The sequence below is a fragment of the Ambystoma mexicanum genome, chromosome 13, assembly GCF_040938575.1.
Source record: "Ambystoma mexicanum isolate Mex_15411 chromosome 13, UKY_AmexF1_1, whole genome shotgun sequence".
Taxonomy (NCBI): Eukaryota; Metazoa; Chordata; class Amphibia; order Caudata; family Ambystomatidae; genus Ambystoma; species Ambystoma mexicanum.
The window spans coordinates 751,135,426-751,154,214 of NC_090938.1; the positions used below are offsets into that span (position 1 = coordinate 751,135,426).

The 18,789-nt window shown below is 43.6% G+C and overlaps 1 long non-coding RNA gene across 1 annotated transcript; it reads right to left on the minus strand.

The window, feature by feature from the left end:
* Positions 1-2,991: 2,991 nt before the first annotated feature.
* LOC138521900 (uncharacterized) lies at positions 2,992-17,589 on the minus strand. The gene is made up of 3 exons (XR_011283163.1): positions 17,471-17,589; positions 11,935-12,170; positions 2,992-5,969 (listed from the first exon to the last, which is right to left on the minus strand). It is a non-coding gene; the product is annotated as an uncharacterized lncRNA (long non-coding RNA).
* Positions 17,590-18,789: the final 1,200 nt, after the last annotated feature.

The window sequence follows — 18,789 nt, forward strand, 5'->3', positions numbered from 1 at the left end:
TGTAAATGACGGGCATGAGGCCCCTGATGGGATGGGAATCTCACCTTGATCGGTGGGCCTTGTCCGATATCCTGATTGGTCAGGGTGCCTCAGGGCCTGTTTATAATTTTCAGTTTCCTTGGTGAGGCTCTCACACGTGTGTCTCTTTCCTTAATTGCTGTTGGTAGTCAGAGAGCTGGCTTTTTAATTCTGACACTAAGGCCTGATTAATCTCATGCACCCTGCTCTGAGTTGATCCTTTGTTTGCTGCACCTCCTGCTGAAGTGATTAATTTTCCCTCTGTGAGCCTTGCATGCTGCATGCATATTCAAGATGCTTTTCCTTCAGGAGACGAATCTTTCTCTTGTTCATCCCTACATTTTTCAGCCTCTATAGTTCAGCTTCTATTTGCCTCACTCGCTCTACACGCTCATTCCTTTCTTCTCTAATTCTGGTCAGTTCCTGAGAACCTGACTGTTCCTTTTCTACCTCCATTTCCAACTGATTTATCCCCTGTAGTAGGACGCTGTTATCCTGATTCAAGAGTTATTATTTACCTGAATCAGCTGCATCCTCTGTTGTTTCAGAGTACTTATACCTTGGTGCATTTGATCAAACGCTGTTTGTGAGTCAATGTCTTTAATGATAAACTGACTATTTTCCATTTCTGGGGTCTTGATTTGTTGCTTGAGGGCCACAATGTCATCTAACAACCCCCTATTATGACCGAATTTGGTCATGCAATTGGCATTGAAGTCGATTTATGGTATCTGCACCCTGAGTGCATGCATTATGCAGTGCAGCAAACTATATCCCTCTCTCTGCACTAGCTTAATGGTGTGTTTTCGGCTCATGTTTGAGTTGCTCAAAAAGATCCTGGGACAGTGACAGGTCTCAGTCTGGTTCATCCTACTATCCTCACAATTTTGCCAACGCTCTCCCACTAACAGCAAATGAAAATATTACTGAGCAGTTAGCTGAGCCATTTGTTTCTGTTCATCGCAAGCAGTTGTGGTCATATAAAATGCCTCTAGTGCTTTGTACAATATTCCACCTTCAAGCCAAATATCATTGCTTAGGTAACCTCCCGCACAATTCTGGTTTGCCAGTTTCCAGCCTCGCCCTCAACCCAATCTCCTTTATGAAATAATTTAGCTAGGAGATGTGCCCTTGTTTCATCAATTTGTACAGTAGTCATTTTCATAATGGCTTTCTGCACCTTATTATAACTTTCTTCATGCAGCGGCAAAAATCACCCTGTTCGTGCTTGATTTCCTCACACAAATCAATTCTCACACAATCTTCATTTTTCAGCTATACACCTCCTTGGAACAAAGGGGTCAAGTCCTTGCGTCACTTTAACAAAACAGAGATGACTTTCCCTCCACCTTAATGCAATTTCATCAAAATGAACAGTATGTCACAATGTACTGGTCATGGGTCAGGAATAGGCAGTTACATCCCGGTCACCAGCCCCCAATTTGTAACAGTTAATTGAGAGTCCATCCTCAACATGGGGATTTCCTTCCCTCCCCACTCGAGGTGTCACGCAACAAACTGTTTAACAGATTCTTTTATTAAGCTCTACTTCAAACGCATATCATGCCCCTTTAATACCTCCCCCTGAGCTACCAATAAGCCAAGAACCAGGCCAGTGTACAGGAAATATATTTGTATTTATTTAAATTAAAAGTAATTGAAATCACACAACTACACACACCACCTTCTTTGTGGATCACCAATAACATCTTGTTACACAAATCAATTATACAAATTAGTTAAGAAAAAAAAAAACAAATCACAATTCTTTGCTTTCTACAAATTCACTTCAAGAAATAATGAAACTGAACAATAGCCAAAACCATTATAAATGTAGTGCATTGCAATTGTGATTTCCCAGCGGGCTTAAAAGGCTAGCAGAAGGGTTTCAAGATTGGTACAAATAAATATGGCAATTATGAGTTTACCCACACTTTTGGTTTAGAATAAACACAGGTTGCTTTGAATTAGCGGTTTGTTTTTCAGGTCCCCCCCTACTTTGGTCTGTGTTGGGGAAGTCGGATAGAAAAAAATTGAATGATTTGGGGAATTTGGGATTTCTGGCCCCTCTCCACTGAAAGGCATGTCTTAGGGGAATTTGGACAAAAAGGTTGAACTGATTTAAAACAAGGACACCCCTCTTCCTTAAAGAAGTCTGGGTCAACAGGGCAAAAAGGATTATCCAATTAAATTATAGGCTACAGTTTTTCAGCGCACACCGGGAAGTGAACTTTGCTAATTTTGAATTTTAAGAAAACTCACCCTGTAGTGTTCCAGTGAAGGGAAATTAATTAAATTAATCATTTTAGTTAACTAGGCTAAGGATCTACACAGTCTTGTCCCTGCCCACTATAAAGAGAAAGGACTTAAGGCAATCAGACCCCCCCACCTTTTGGTTTCCCCAGACTCAGTTCTACTTTCATAGAAAGCCTCTGTTTAAATTTCAGGACAGCCAGCTGCATGTCAAAACTCTCTGAAAAAATAGGGTAGGGGTCTGGTCACTCCACTCTCAAGGATGACCTCTCGCTTTACACCATAGGACCCATCAGCATTTAGGCCTTCCTATAAATAGACAGCTCCGCACAGATGCACTCTCAGCAATCCCCTCTGGTGTTTCCTTGCAGCTGTCAGATGTAAGTTGCAGCAACACTCTTTTGATGGTAAATTTCAGCAGCTCTCTCCCTTCCTCCTAGTGCAGCCCCCCTTATATAGCAGCGATGACACTACCAATTTTACAATCTTGGGGAAGTACCCCGCAAGTGTTCTCACAACTAGGATTGGACAGTTAACCTTCTCTCTCCTCCCAAATCCTGCATCCTGAACAGATTGGTTAAAGATTATGTAGCAGACATAAGGCAGCCCCATGTGCAATCCACATTTGTTCTCCTATCAGATTTTTGGCAAGAACTAGTTGTGAAAACAAAGAAATAATATGAGGCAGGGTAACCAAAAAGGAAACACACCAAACACAGGTTACAAAGGAACATACAAAGCACTTTATTTTATACTGAATCCAGTTACAAAAGAACAGAACAAAATTCAGATAGCTATCGACCCTCAGTACAACACAGCGAACTCCGGCGTGGTTCTGTGTGCTCAGTGAGTGCAAATATTCATTGAAACAGTCAGGCTTTTATACATTTCTCCAGCCTGTTGTCCAGACTTTCTGCAGGTTAACCATTCCATAAATAAGTTACTGCTCTAGGCCTAACATTACAATGCGGGACTTAATTTATACAATATAGTTAAGCAGGTGTTCTCATTCAATTATAGGTCAGTTTCGGTGATACAGGTAATCCATTGCACACAGGTCAGCAGAAGGACAAGGTCTCAGCTCATGACTCTAACAAGTGGCCTGCAGGCAAGTTATACATTAGCTGTACAGAGGTCATGACAATCAAGTTCTGTTCTGAATAACATAGGCTACCATTTTAGCTCACATGGTGACTTTATAGAGCAAACAAACCTAAAATGGCGGCTTGACCCAAAATGACAGTTTACATGGTTTCTAAGGTCAGGACCTTGCAATGCGAGTTTATTCACATGTAGTTTATAAGCAGCTTGTTAGCAGCTTGGCGTAGGCCAATATACATATATTCATAGCAATAGGAGGCACGATATCATTTCTAGTTTGACAAACCCTCCTTTTGGCCTATGCCAAGTGCTAAACTACTTCTGATCTCCCTGCAAATAACTCCATGTGTCATCGTCCATACACCCTGAATAGCTGTCAGAAATATCTATCGCCATTAGATCTTTTACTAAGATCTTTCAGTACATAGTCCTTAAAGTGTATGCCCCGGATAAAACCTCTATGTCCTATTGTACCTATCGCCTGAGCGCAACATCCCCCTAGCATTGAACATATACTTGGTAGACATTGGATACAACAACAAAGAAATAGCAGAATTCCCAAAATAATCAGCAAGACTGAAAGCACTTTCCAACCTCAAGACCACAAGATGTCCCAGAACCAAGCGCTAAGATCCCAATTTCCCTCGGGAACATGCACTTCTGAACTAAGAATGTGCAGATTCTGTATTGCCTTAAAAATAGTTGGGGAGGAATCCGGTATGAAAACACAGCAAGCGGACCCCACTAGTTTACATACTCCACCACGTTCAGCCAGAATGACATCTAATGCCATCCGGTTCTGAAGCGCTACCAATCTGATCGCTTTCTGCTCTAAAGTCATATTATAGAGTATATCTGTGGTCCGGTTGATGGTTCTCTCCAGTACCCTCGCTAGTTTCCTGATATCCTCGGAATTCGCTATCTGCCCAAAGAATGGAAGGAATGATTTCGCTACATCTCCTAAAACCTGTGCTGGAGTGTCGCCATTCTCGTCCCGCCGTGGACGAGCCTTCGAAACCTCTACAGTACTTGCTATAAACACCCCAGGTAACAGGATTCCTAGATAACAAGTTCCCTGCCAATCCCTGGGCAACCATGGAAATGCTACATTACCGCAAAAAAAATAGCCTACATACAAAGGTCTGTCTTCCCCAATCAAATTTGCAACGTTGGTACAACCTTTAAAATCTCCCATTGACCGGGTGCCATTCCTCCGTATGCAGAAAGAAACTGAATCGGGGCTATGGTTAACAGTATAAGAAGGAGGCACGGCATCCTTATTGCCTATCTGAGCCATTTTACAGGAAATCAAAGATTGGAAAGGATGAGACAGTCTATCAGAAGGCCTAATAGAAGCAATATTGAGCTTACTCCTATTTGCGAAAAGCGAGCATCCCAGGGGAGTCAGAACACGGTTCTCAAAACTATTCAAATTAGTGCCATCAAAGTTCCCCGAGATGCTATTGTTCCATCGGCCAAAGAACAGTGCTCTAAGTGAAGCATAACAAGCAGTTGTCAAAGGTAAAGGGTGAATATACCAACCTAGCCCCTTATCCCCATGTTGCGGTAAATGCAAGCAGATCCAACAATTGGTTCTGTTAAAGATTGCATGGGTAGCATTCATAATTAGAAGTAGAGTGTTATTTTGATAATTCCGTCTATGCAAAAGATCTCTAGGTGACAAGGTATGTAGTTGCACAGAAGCAGTGGGAACAACAGTTATATTTTCAACAGGTAGGAAATCATTCAAAGGGTACATTCTCTCCAAATACCAAAACCCACAACCAACAGTTACTAAAAGTCCCGTGATTATCACCAGTAGACAACAAAATGTTTTCGGGGCCCCCATACATATCTGCTTATTGTCTCTCCTAGTCACATTTTTGTCCAAAAGTTCAGTACGAACGAAAGCGGATGCGGGCATTGTCGTCTTCAATCGAGAAACACCAATTGTTCGTTTGCTGGCGACTCCAGTCGCGCGTCTTCTTAATGTCTTTTCCCACAACCCTTAGCCAGCAGAACCCTTTATGCAATTGGGCCAAAAAAAAAGGCAAGCCCTCAAATTCTTTCAATTGTACAGCAAGAGCCGTATTGCAAACCTATCTCCTTGGGCAGAGATTATACTTCACAGTTTCCGGTGCAAAAGAATCAGCAGACAGGATGGCGTCACTTCCCACAGGAGGTGGCGAGTGAACAGAAGTTGGATCAGAAGATGGATGATCCACAAACGATGCAGTGGGAGAGCAAGGATGCAAGATGGCCGTTTTGTCGGGCCTTAAAACTTCCGGAACGGCCTCCGATACTCTCTTTCCACCGTCTGCCATTTCGGGTACGTTGGTTTCAATGTCGGAAAGGGGATCTGCGTCTTCTGTATCGTATCGCACTGGGTGTGGGATCCGTTTGGTGTGGCTGCCGTGGATCCAGTGGCAACGTCCTCCTACCCACACCGCAGTCTCAGCGACCAGGAGCACCTGGTAGGGGCCCCTCCAACGTGGTGCGAGACAAGACGCTCTATCGAAGGATTTAACGAGGATCCAATCCCCTGGTCGTAGACTGTGACCGGGGCCCTCGTACCTTACCGGCAATGCCTCTCGCACCTGGTGATAAATTGAAAACAGGTTTTTAGTCAATTGGTTACAATAGTCAGAGAGAAGTACATTTTCTACATCGCGCAATGCGCAGCTTTTAGGCAAACCCCAAATATTAGCAGGTCTCCCCATTACCACCTCAAAGGGAGAGAGCCCAGTCTTAGTTTGAGGGGTTGTCGGCATTGAAAGTAACACGATTGGTAAGGCGTCCGGCCATTTTAGTTTGGTGCCGGCACACATCTTAGCGAGCTTGTTTTTTATGATACCATTGTGTCTTTCCACTAATGCGGCGCTCTGAGCATGTCTGGCCGAATGGAATCGCTTGTCAATTTGCAATGCCGTACATATCTGTAGAATTACAGCAGCGATAAAATGCGGACCATTATCCGACCAGATAACTCTCGGCAAACCGAACCGTGGGAAGAATTCCTTTAACATGGTCTTTGCAGTGGTCATGGCTGTAGCGTCTTTAACAGGGAAAGCCTCGACCCACTTACTAAAGGCGCAAATGACCACAAGGACATATTTTAGATTGTTACATCGCACCATTTCAATAAAGTCAAAGTGAATCACTTCAAACGGGACAGAAGGAAGCCCAAAGCTACCTCTTGGAGTTGCTGTCCCCTTTCCCACATTGTGTTGTAGGCAAATCATGCAATCTTGGACATAATGCTGGGCAATTTTTGAAATCTTATCATTTACCCAGACTTTCTCTAACATTCTCGTGATCTGTTGAGCGCACACATGTGTGGGACCGTGTGCCATGGTAACCATCATTACTATATAGGCATTAGGAAGCAACCATTTCCCTTCAACCATGGCCACCCAACACCCATCATCATCGAGTTTCCCCAAGCCCTCAGCCCACCTCTTGGATTCTTCTAATGTGGCATCGGCTTGGATATCCCGTACAGACCCAACACCCTCATCCATTGCATAGGCATCTACAGTCTCCCTTGAAACATACATCTCTGTGAAGATATCAGAGGCAGTTTGTCTAGCTATTTGATCAGCTAAAGCATTCCCTTTCCCTACCTCATCTATAATCTTGCGATGTGCTGCGCACTTGATTGCTAACTGACTAGGGAGCGCAAGCGCTGAAAGCAATTGTACTATCAGGGAGCCATGTTGGATCTTGGTGCCATGCGAAGTTAAAAACCCTCTCTCTGACCAAAGTCTCCCAAAGTTGTGAGCCACCCCAAAGGCATACTGGCTATCAGTATATATGTTTACTGTTAGCCCTTCGGAAAGCTCACAAGCTCGAGTCAATGCTATAATCTCTGCGGCCTGCGCAGAGTTATGCGTAATTCTCTTGGTCTCCACAACCGTACTCAATGTAGTGACTGCATAAGCAGCTGTGGATGTACCATCCAGTAGTTTGAAGCAGGAGCCATCACAAAACAGCTCCCCTTGTGGTTTATCCAAAGGAGTGTCCCTCAAATCAACTCTGCCTTTTGCATCTTGTTCAGTAGTATACAGGCAGTCATGTGACTCTTCGTCACCGCAAACAGCATTTTGCAGGAAAGGTAGGAGTTCAGCCGGATTAAGAACGCAGCACCTCCTAATTTGAATGTCGGGAGCAAACAAGATTAATTCATATCTTGTCAGTCGTGCGGAAGTGAGGTGTTGCGTTTGGGTTTTGTTCAATAGAATATCTACAGAGTGAGGCACCATCAGGGTTAAATCATGGCCTAGGACCATTCCCTCACTCTGTTTTACAGACGCAGCAGCAGCAGCGACAGCGCGCAAACATCTTGGCAAAGCGCATGCAACAGGATCAAGGGCGGAAGAGTAGTAACCGCATGGCCTATTCTTCCCTCCATGTTCCTGCGTTAATACAGCCAAAGCACATCCATCACATTCATGCACAAACACAAAGGCCTTCTCATAGTTCGGTGTGCCCAAAACTGGCGCCGAACATAATGCAGTCTTGAGCAACTCGAATGAATGTTGATGCTCCGTATTCCATGGCAATGGCGAAGAAATACCCTTCTTCGTCAAGGCCAACATCGGTTTTATCACTAGTGAGAAGTTTGGGATCCATAACCTACAGTAAGAAGCCATACCTATCAAGGCTCTAACTTCCTTTTGTGTATTTGGGACAGACATGCCAGAAATGTGTTTTATTCTTTCAAGTGTCAATCTTCTTCCCTCCTTTGACAGGAGATAGCCTAAATAGGTGACCTCCTGGCAACAATATTGAAACTTTTTAAGCGAAGCTTTGTGACCATGCTTAGCTAGATCGATGAGCAACAACACAGTGCCCTCTTTACAAGAGCTCTCATAGTCAGCGGCTAAAAGCAAATCATCAACATATTGAAGCAACGTACAAGTAGGGGGCAATCCAAGGGTATCAAGCTGCTCTTTCAAAGCCCTACTATAAATACTAGGACTCTTAGTATAACCTTGAGGTGCACGAGTAAATGTGAATGAGCGTCCCCCTAAGGAGAACGCGAACAAGTATCTACTATCCTCATGTATAGGAATACTGAAGAAAGCATTCTTTAGGTCCACAACACTGAAGTGAGTAGCCGTAGCTGGAATCATGGTTAATATTGTCGTCACATCAGGCACAATTGGAAATTGCAGAGCGACGACTTTATTAATGGCACGTAAATCAATTATAAAATGAAATGGAATTGCATTATCACCTTTTTTGTGCACGGGTAAAATCGGACTATTGCACAAACTTCCTGCAATCTCCTCAATCACCCCACGATGCACAAAATAGGAAACATTGCTCTTCAAAGCTCGCTCGCCTTCAACTGAGATCTTATACTGTGGAATACGGGGCAGCTTAATTCCATGTTTCAAAACTATTTTAACAGGCTCAATCTGCAAAACACCGACATCATTGTCATCAACTGCCCACAAATGCTCTGGTACATTACTGAATTCTGGCAGCAAAGGTCTAGTCAAGAATTGCGAAACAGAACATTGCTGTGGTGAAATCGTCAAACGCACTCCATCAGAAGAACAATGAATTACCGCATTTAATTCCTTAAACAGATTCAACCCCAGCAAATTCTCTCCACAATTCGAAGTCAAGAGAAATGGACAGTGGTCCGTAAAGGGACCCAAAGAAATAGGTACCGGTGAAGAAACCGGACAAACAACTGGTGTGCCAGAAAACCCTACAGAAACATTGGTTTGCCCTGACAGTGGAATGTTTGGAACCCGAGCACTTCTATGCTCCAGTGTCTATCAAAAATTGATGTTTCCTATTTCCCACTACTATTTCAACATAGGGACCTTTCTGATTAACGGGAATAGGTGTAGGTTCCAAACCCTGCTTCGGGCAATCCTAACGAAACAAAATATCATCAAAAGGAAACTCTTCAGATAGATATGCAGCAGAAGGATGATCAAATATGTTTCCAGTATCCACACTCGAAGCCTTATTATCCTGTGAAAAAGGTTGTTGGGGATCCTGTGAAAACTGGCCTCTACCAGGGCCCCCTACACCCGGGCGACCTCTGGATCGTCTACCCATATTTCCAAATGTGTTATTCGACCTCTGTGCAAGGATGGGGCATTGTGCACGCCAATGACCCTCCTGGCGACAATAGGCACACTGGTTAATATTCACAGGACCCAAGGGCACATTCCCTTGTGGAACATACTGACCTCTAATCTGCGAACTACCCCCTCTGGGGCCTCTAACAATTTGCTGTAACAATACTTTAGTCTTCAAATCACCTTTTCTCTTCTCGACTCTATCTTTTTCATTATTGACACGGTTCTCGTAGTACTGAGCCATGTGCAGTACTTCTGATTGGGATTCCGCCTGCCAAGCGCTCTCAGAAGACATAATTTGTGACTGGATGCCAGGCAGCAATCCACGTACAAATTTGTCCACAAATAATCTTTTCCCAGACTCTGTGCCTAAGTCTTGTCCACTGAAATCCGAGAATACCTGTTCGAACCGATTAAAGAACTCGGTAGCACCCTCAGATTTTCCTTGGACACAGGCCGTAGGCTTGTCCCAAATAATTCTCTTTTCGGGGATTATAGTTTTCAGTTTTGCAATGATTCTGTCAGGCAAAGTTAGTATCACCTGAGGTGGTCTCTCACCAGCTGGCCTTTCCCCATCAAGCCTAACTATGTTAGCCCATGTATCTCCCAACCCTGGTACATCGTCTATAGTCCTAACTTGTTTCCACAAATCTACAGGCAGGAGTACAGGGAATAGCAAATCAATGTCGCCTAGGGTAAACACTGAGGACTGCAAAACGGACTCTATCTCTTTATAGAACCCTGTCGGATTTTTCCTAATGTCAGGAATAGTTTGTCTAATAGTATTCACTTCCTGTCGTGAAAATGGGACGTGAACAAACTGCGATACATAATGTGCAGGAATGTCCACAGCAGGTGTACCTGCTGCAGCATAGCAGGAATCTCAACCTTTGGGACAAATGTCGGAGGAACCTCTCTCATAGGCAACTGAGATGTAGGCAACTGCGAACGCTTACTAAGCAACAGAGCTAAGTCGAGCGCTAAAGCAGTTGAAGAAGTGTCAAGTGAAAAAGCTCTCTTATAAATGCTCAATAACTCTGTGGGACAACTAACCTTTCTCTTTAAACATTCATCCTGCAGGTACTCTACCATTACCTGTATCACTTTCCTCTGCATTTCTAACGTATATTGACTGTATGTGTCATATACCTCAACTGGAGTTATCGATATGTCTGAAATCCATCTAATCGCATCTTTTGTACAAATTCGCGCCTCCTCAGATGTCGATTTACGACACGGAAGAAATCGTTTCTGTACATACATACTTTCTTCTTCGTCATCCTCATTCCGTAACCTTTCCAACTCCTTTCTATACTCAAATATCCTCTCAACATGCTCATGTACCTTCTCCACAGTGTCTCTTGAAAACGCTAAAGTATTCAGGTCCCTCAACCCTTGTGGGAGGTCTGCATTATTTAATTTACCCCACATTACACATAAATGAATCCATAAACCTTCAATGAAAACATTTTTCTCAGGAAAATTATCCATATTAGAAAGTGTGGCAAGAACATTAGCTCGATCATCTCTCTCCATACAATGCTTAGCCCATGCAAACAAATCCTGTTTCTTTTCTGTAGGAACAGTTTTACGAGTAACAATCCTCGACCCCGCACCCTGATCAACTACAAGCGGTACAGAACTACTTGGGAGTGAGGGTGCAGGCACATTCAATGGAGGTACTATTACTGGTGCAATGGGAAGAGGCAGAGGAGCAGGTGGAGGAACAACAACCGGAGGAATAGGAACAACAGGTTGAGCAGGAAGAGGTACAGCAGGAGGAAGAGGAACATACGGAGGTGGTGCAGAGGCACCAGGCCTTCGTTCATTTAACAATTTGTCAATAAACTCATCAGAAACATGAAGATCTTTAGAAGGATAGATTTTCTGAATACCGAGTGAGAAAGCCCTGTCCATATTCCTAACCGACTCAGACTGTTTGTCCTGATCATACAACAACGCCTTTTCAGCATTTGTTTTATGACGGCGCACATGTTTTTCCCTACTTTTAAGCTGCTGCAACGCTTCTCTTTTCCAATTTTGCAAAACATCAAATGCTGCAGGTCTGGCCTTGACTGATTCTAAATATTCAATACGAGGGATCTCAAAACTACCATTGACTGGCCACTGAAGTTCAGAGCATGTCTGGTTTGTCTGTGCCAAATTTTATTAAATACTACACTTCCAATGCCATGCTTACAGTACATAGTACATGCCGGTGACCCCTCCTGTGGTGCTGGACGGCTAAATTCCAAAGATTGTCTATCGCTGCGGAATAATGCCCTAAAGCAGCTAGACAATTCCCCAGGCATTTCTCAAATACTCGGTGTTACCTGGTCAATAATTGTGTCTGCAGATACAATGCGCCAAATTCAAATTGTCAGGGTTGAATTAAGAGTCGGGTAACGACTCACTTGACCAAACCTAAGGAGGACCGATCGGTTTACAAAGGACTTACCTAACGAATTTTACCTTGTGTATGGTGATTTCGGCAAATCTGCCCGCCTCAAAAAATTGACCCTCATCAAGATGCCGCCTCAGACCACACGGCTATCGTCCAGGGGACGGATCGTGCAGCGCTGTTGATATGTCGCGTCTCGTTCAGTCGGGCCCGTTATGTCACACCGTCCGATAGCGTGCGTCAACCTTCAATAATCCGGCATCAATCTTGAAGGTCCCTATTCCGGGCGCCAACTGTGAAAACAAAGAAATAATATGAGGCAGGGTAACCAAAAAGGAAACACACCAAACACAGGTTACAAAGGAACATACAACGCACTTTATTTTATACTGAATCCAGTTACAAAAGAACAGAACAAAATTCAGATAGCTATCGACCCTCAGTACAACACAGCGAACTCCGGCGTGGTTCGGTGTGCTCAGTGAGTGCAAATATTCATTGAAACAGTCAGGCTTTTATACATTTCTCCAGCCTGTTGTCCAGCCTTTCTGCAGGTTAACCATTCCATAAATAAGTTACTGCTCTAGGCCTAACATTATAATGCGGGATTTAATTTATACAATATAGTTAAGCAGGTGTTCTCATTCAATTATAGATCAGTTTCGGTGATACAGGTAATCCGTTGCACACAGGTCAGCAGAAGGACAAGGTCTCAGCTCATGACCCTAACAAGTGGCCTGCAGGCAAGTTATACATTAGCTGTACAGAGGTCATGACATCAAGTTCTGTTCTGAATAACATAGGCTACCATTTTAGCTCACATGGTGACTTTATAGAGCAAGAAAACCTAAAATGGCGGCTTGACCCAAAATGACAATTTACATGGTTTCTAAGGTCAGGACCTTGCAATGCGAGTTTTTTCACATGTAGTTTATAAGCAGCTTGTTAGCAGCTTGGCGTAGGCCAATATACATATATTCATAGCAATAGGAGGCACGATATAATTTCTAGTTTGGCATAGTTATGTAGCAAAACTTCATAATTTTACTAGCAACTGCCATAATATTTATATTTTTATTTTCAGTTAATCATGGGGAATAAATAAAACGACAGCCAGGTCTGCACCATGTTGAACAACCGTTTAAAAATTATCTGCCGTTTTCACCAAAAGCATATCAGTTATGAATATGTCATTTCCTACCCATATTCCTAATTTAACCCTTCACCAGTTCGCCAACTCTTTCATTCGTGATATTTTCAGATCAGCCAGGAATCCAGTTTAACTGGCCATTACAGTTCTCTAACACGCAGGTGCATTACGTTTATGTCTCTAAAGTCACCTGGAAAGTACCTAAAAAAAATGTACATAAATGAAGAAAATCTGTTTTATGGTTGCTGGGAAAAAGGCCTAAAATATAATAGTCCTTTTAAATTAATTATAACTCTGTATGTTCAGAAAATGGGAGATCTGCTGCATCCAGCCATCTATCTCTGTGGGCTAGCCTATGACCAGAGTTATTTTTTATGAGTCTCTTTGAATTTTGTGGTTTGCTCTTTGAAGTTGTAACCCCCATTTTCACACATTTTAGTCATGCTCCAGCCAAGGGGAACTGTCCTGCTATCACTGCCTTCAGAGCCAGCAAGCCTGGAGAACACTGGGTTTTCCACACCTTTATCAGGACAGACTTTTTACAGTTGTAATTAGATGGGGATGTAACATCCAGACTTGCAGTGGGGGGATTTCTTTGTGAAGTTTCCCCATCCACAAGCCACGAGGGTTTGCCTTGGGCTGACAGGAACGTTTTCATGGAAACAAAGTGCACTTTTCTTTTCAAATGATCGCAGAGGTGCATTTTTCAAATTTAAACTGCAAATCCCCAGGCAAAGCCGTTTTTCTGTCAGTGTTTAAAAATCCTGTTTTTCATGGAAAGGGACCTTTGGTACCTGCTTCTTTTGTGGTTTAAAATGCTGTTTTTCCTTCGGTAGTGACAGGTAGGCCTTTTACCAATGGCTCTTCAATTTTACTTGAAAAACACACATGCAAAGCCGTTTTTGTGTCAGTTTTGAAAAATCATGCTTTTCAGCTGAAAGGGACATTTAGTTTCGGACCTTTGAATGCACCCCACACCCTTAATTCCTACCTGCCATCGACATGTCATGGCGGCTAATGGGAGTCTGTAGATGGCTGCTTTAACGTTTGCACTTTCCGTCAAAATAAACCAATTACGTATACATTTATGTGCATATGTACATGTGTATGTGCGGTTTGGGGGTGAGAGGCTGGTGGTGTGGGCTAGAGAGGTAGGAGGGGATCCCCATTAAAAACGGGTTGAGACCAAAGCCACGAAAAGTGCACATGGTGCACACCTTTAAAAAGGTGTCTACGAATACACGTAGAAGCAATGGGAGTGTGTTTGATCTCAGTCTTATTAACATTGCCCATGCCTTGGTTTGGTCACCCATTCCTGATGATTTTCTCAACCTGTCTGTGAGAGATAGAACTTAACTGTTGAATCTTACAGACTGTGCAGCTTTTCTCTCCTGGTCCCTTACCTCCAAAAACCGCTTCCCAATATCCATACCACTAATTGCTGAATCATCTAATGTGTACTTGAAAATGTGTTGACATCCCAGCTTTGCCAGTGCCCTTTTAATACATGCAAGCCAAGGCAACTCGAGCAGATGCCAGACAGTAGTACATCAGGGGCCAGCTTGTGTGTTAGTTCCAAGTTTGTGTTATGCCCCAATCAAATCCAACAAACTAGAGGATCCACTGCTGCCTGGTCTTCCATGTAACTGAGACCCAATGCATGATGTGATGGGTAAACTGGAAAGCTCTGCGTGACTCCCAGAATTATGCATAGGAATTGATATTCTTCCATCTGCGATATAATATTTGGGGCCTACAGCATGCTCATAAGGTGGAGCCATGGGTCCCAACCACCGAGGGATCGGTTCTGGGTTGTTGCCTAATTGTAGACACAGGCACCAACAGAAAGCATCCCGACCACTGTCTCGTGTCAACTATCCCATGAGGCTAGGCTCTGACTGTGACTAAAAGACTAGTGCTCTGCAGGAGTACAAGGATGTGAAGTGGTTCCTCATTCCCACACCAGCACTAAACTGGCAATGATCACCATCATGAAAGTGAAATAGGTGCAACATGAATAGCACAGCTCCTTCACCTCCTGAAGGTAGCATGGGCATGCACTGGGCAAGGAAGGCTCTTTAGGAGGGGTGTGAGCCAGGAAGGAAGCATCCAAACCAGCAATATGTACAGTGGAAACAAAATCAAAGAAATGTCCAATAAAAGTTATTTCCAAAATCCAGGACTTTAAGCAAACTAAAAGGACATACAAACTAATAAAAGCACCAACAACCCACTCCTGACATTAAATACACAGACTATGCAGCATTTTGGTTGAAAGTGGCATTTTAGGTATGCAAACAACTGTGTTTGCCCCAATGTTCAATTTGCAAGTATATTGTGATGATTCACTAGGTGTCGTCACTGCTCACCGGGGGAGAACCCCTTCTCGTGAGGCTAGGGGGGTGAGGCTGCTAACCCATAGTCACTCTAGGGGTGGTTTAATGTGGAAGGACCGCATGGGGAGGGACTCCCCTACTGGAAATAAGGATGAACACCTCTGTGATAGATGGCAAAACACATGACGCAAACCTATGCAAAATATCTAGCACTCCTTCATAACCGCCCACCGGACTGACACAACCATGTGCTACTGCATTATCAGGTCCAGGTCAGTTTCATTAACTGAGATGAGGAAGAGGGTCCAAGAAGCAAAGGTTAACCTCAATGCAAGTACTGAGAAGAAGTAGCCCAAGGAGCTATGAAGAGTGACTCATGGAACGAGAGAAAACGTTCCAGTGCTCCGAAGCAGAGTGGTCACCAAAACAATGTATAAACAGATGATAGATTCAGTGACGGAGAGAACCGTCCTGGATGCGGGCCAGCCAAGAAGGAGAGAAGCACGGGAGACAGTACAGACCGCAAGAATCAAAGGTGGATCGGACAATGCTCCGTGGAAGCCGAAAACCGTCATCCGCTGGAGACGAGAAGCAGGCAGGGACAATCCTTTGTCCGGTGGAGTGCAGCTGGTCGGGAATGTGGCTGCTGGCTGAGAAGCGGTGACACAACTGGGAGAAGATGGACTGCGTGCTCCTGCAACAGCACCTACACCGCCTGGCTGATGAGCGGGAACAAAGAAACTGGAACTAGAGCCACAGACACAAGGAAGGACCATGCAACTCTCCCAAACAAAGCAAGGTCCCAGGGAGAAACAGCAGAGCATCCCGAAGCCAGCAGAGCTAACAGGTATAATGTGAGAACCAGTAGGGGCATTACACTTGAAAGTAAACACAAGTTCATTGGACATACAGAAGGCAAGTTAACTGATCTTGATGTAGGAAATGGGGAGCTGGTGTGAGGCATGGGGAGTTTTGTGGCCGGAGCCACAACACACGGGCGGTGTGTTGGGACCCCGGACCGCATTGAACTATATTTCCCAGGCGACTTGGGGCCTGGAGTAGCATGGTGTTTGGAGCAGCATGTAGGGAATGTGCACATGCACGTGAAACTGAGCCCTTATAAGCTCCTTCCCAGCCAGTGCTGCTTGCCACTGATTTTGCTTGATGCAAGCACGAACTTGAGTAGATCAGTGCAGTTGCTCGTGGAGTGGCCCTCACAGAGCGTGACAGCAAGATGCAAGCTGCTCGACCAAATAATTCCTTTTGCCCAGCCCGATCCCACGTTCCATGGGCGGGCATGCAGTCGAGAGATATAGGGTGCACCCACTTGCAACGCCTACCTTATTACCCCTGAGGAGGTGTCATCCGGACCGCCCAGGCCTCAGTTAAGTGATTTGTACTGCTCAAACAAGAGTGTTTCAGCGGAGCATGGGTCGACAAAGATCTACTGATTTCAAAAAGACAACTCAGGTCTATTATGCCCTCCCTTGGAACCAAAAGGCAAAAAAAACCATATGCTAAGAGAATTTAAATCACATAGAGACTAGAGAAGCATGCGCAGCGATAGATTTGTGGAAGACTTACTATTAGTTTCGTGGTATCCGCACTAATAGATATGTGCTAATAGTGTACTGCTGTGTATGCAGCTGTCATCCCCGGAACCAAGGGGGGATGCCACAGGACTCCTATCTTAAATTGGAAAGTTGTAGAGGCCGTTTATTAAATAGAAACAAAGAAAGAAAGACACAAGCTGAAAACATGACAAGCTGAAAAAATTCAGGCCATTATGCCCAAAGTATTGAAGATTGGGCGCTACAAAAAACATCCGAAATGCCAGATGGAGATACCTTGGTTATATATTAACAAGAAAAAAAAGCTGGATAGCAGGAAAAAACATTGAGGTGGTTCGTGGACGTGCAGGGTAGATATGCAGACCAGACTCATTAGAAAAGCGTGTCTAAACCTGTTCTTTAAAATAACAAAACAAACAGTCAGTTAGAGTACAAGGGGTTATGAACCCCAAGCAAAACGGCAATCTTAAGCAGAGCTGCACGTTCTGTTTGAATTCAAGTATCCTAAGTAGGAACGCACAGGGAGTGAAGCTTACCTCTGTAACAGGAAAAAACGCTGTCTGCCGCATATGACAAACCAAGAGTAGAGGCGGCCGGTATAAATGCGTCTTTACGCACAAACGTGAGCCATACATCTAGGTAACCTGAGGTCACATGACTTACAGCAATTGTGACGCGATGTGTTTTGCAGCCTTTCTTAAAGGTGCATAGACTTCTGAAGCGGTGATACAAATATACAGCCCGGAAGAAAGGCTAATATTTCCCAGCAATGCTGATACAAGTGGAACAACAAGCAATGTTTATTGTACTAAAATGATTTGCAACAAAAGAGTGCAATTCAGGGCTGTGTGATAAAATGATACACAGAGCAATCTATGAGACATATGTTAGAAAGTTAGTAAATAGAACAAGCCTGATGCCTAAATGGAACTGAGATCTGGGCAAGGACCTAGAGTAAGATGAAATTACTTTGTGCATTTTATTATTAGATAGGTCAAGTAACATACAAGTATTTCTGTCCATTATTAGACACTGGTCCAGATGAGAGTCAGATGTTAATTCTAAGGTCTAGATAGATAGAAAGAAACAAAATGGAGTTAGGTTAACAAATTATTCCATTAGACAGATGAATTCAAACCTTGATTTACTGTATTAAGATTGTAAATCCATCTTTGTTCCGCTAAACTCAATGACAGATCTCTATTGCCACCTCTAGGTGAAGGAGGTATTTTTTGAATTACAAACCACTGTAAGTCTGTGTAGCTATGTTTGGCTTTTATATAATGAGCAACAAGTGGTATTTTATCCATTTTGTTTTTAAGACAAGATCTGTGGTCACATATTCTTTGTCTTATTGCTCTGCTCGTTTTTCCAATGTATAATAAATTGCAAGGACATTTTATGCCACAGATTAGCCAATCTGAGCCACAGTTGGAAAAGAACTGAAGGTTCCATGTCATACCGTTAAGCTCTAGCGTTTTACAATTGGTGGTCAGGGAACATACTGAACACTGGCCGCATTTGTAGTGGCCAAGGACCGGAGGGAGGTTCCAGAGTGTAGCTTGTGTGGAGGGGGCCCGTTCTTTTGGGTAAGTGTGAACCAAAATATCCCTAAAGTTCTTCTGGCGTTTAAACGCGAACCTTGGTTGTGCTGGACAAAAGTCATCAGTGGATAGAATATGCCACTGTTTTTTGATGGTTCTTCGTAAAGCGTTACTAATGGGGCTAAAAGTGCTAACACATGTGACTCTTTCCTCTGAGATTTTGGACTCTGGGTGGAGGCATCTCTCCCTATTCGCATGTTTTGCCCTCTTGTAAGCTCTATTAATAAATTTTTTGGGATAGCCTCGAGTAA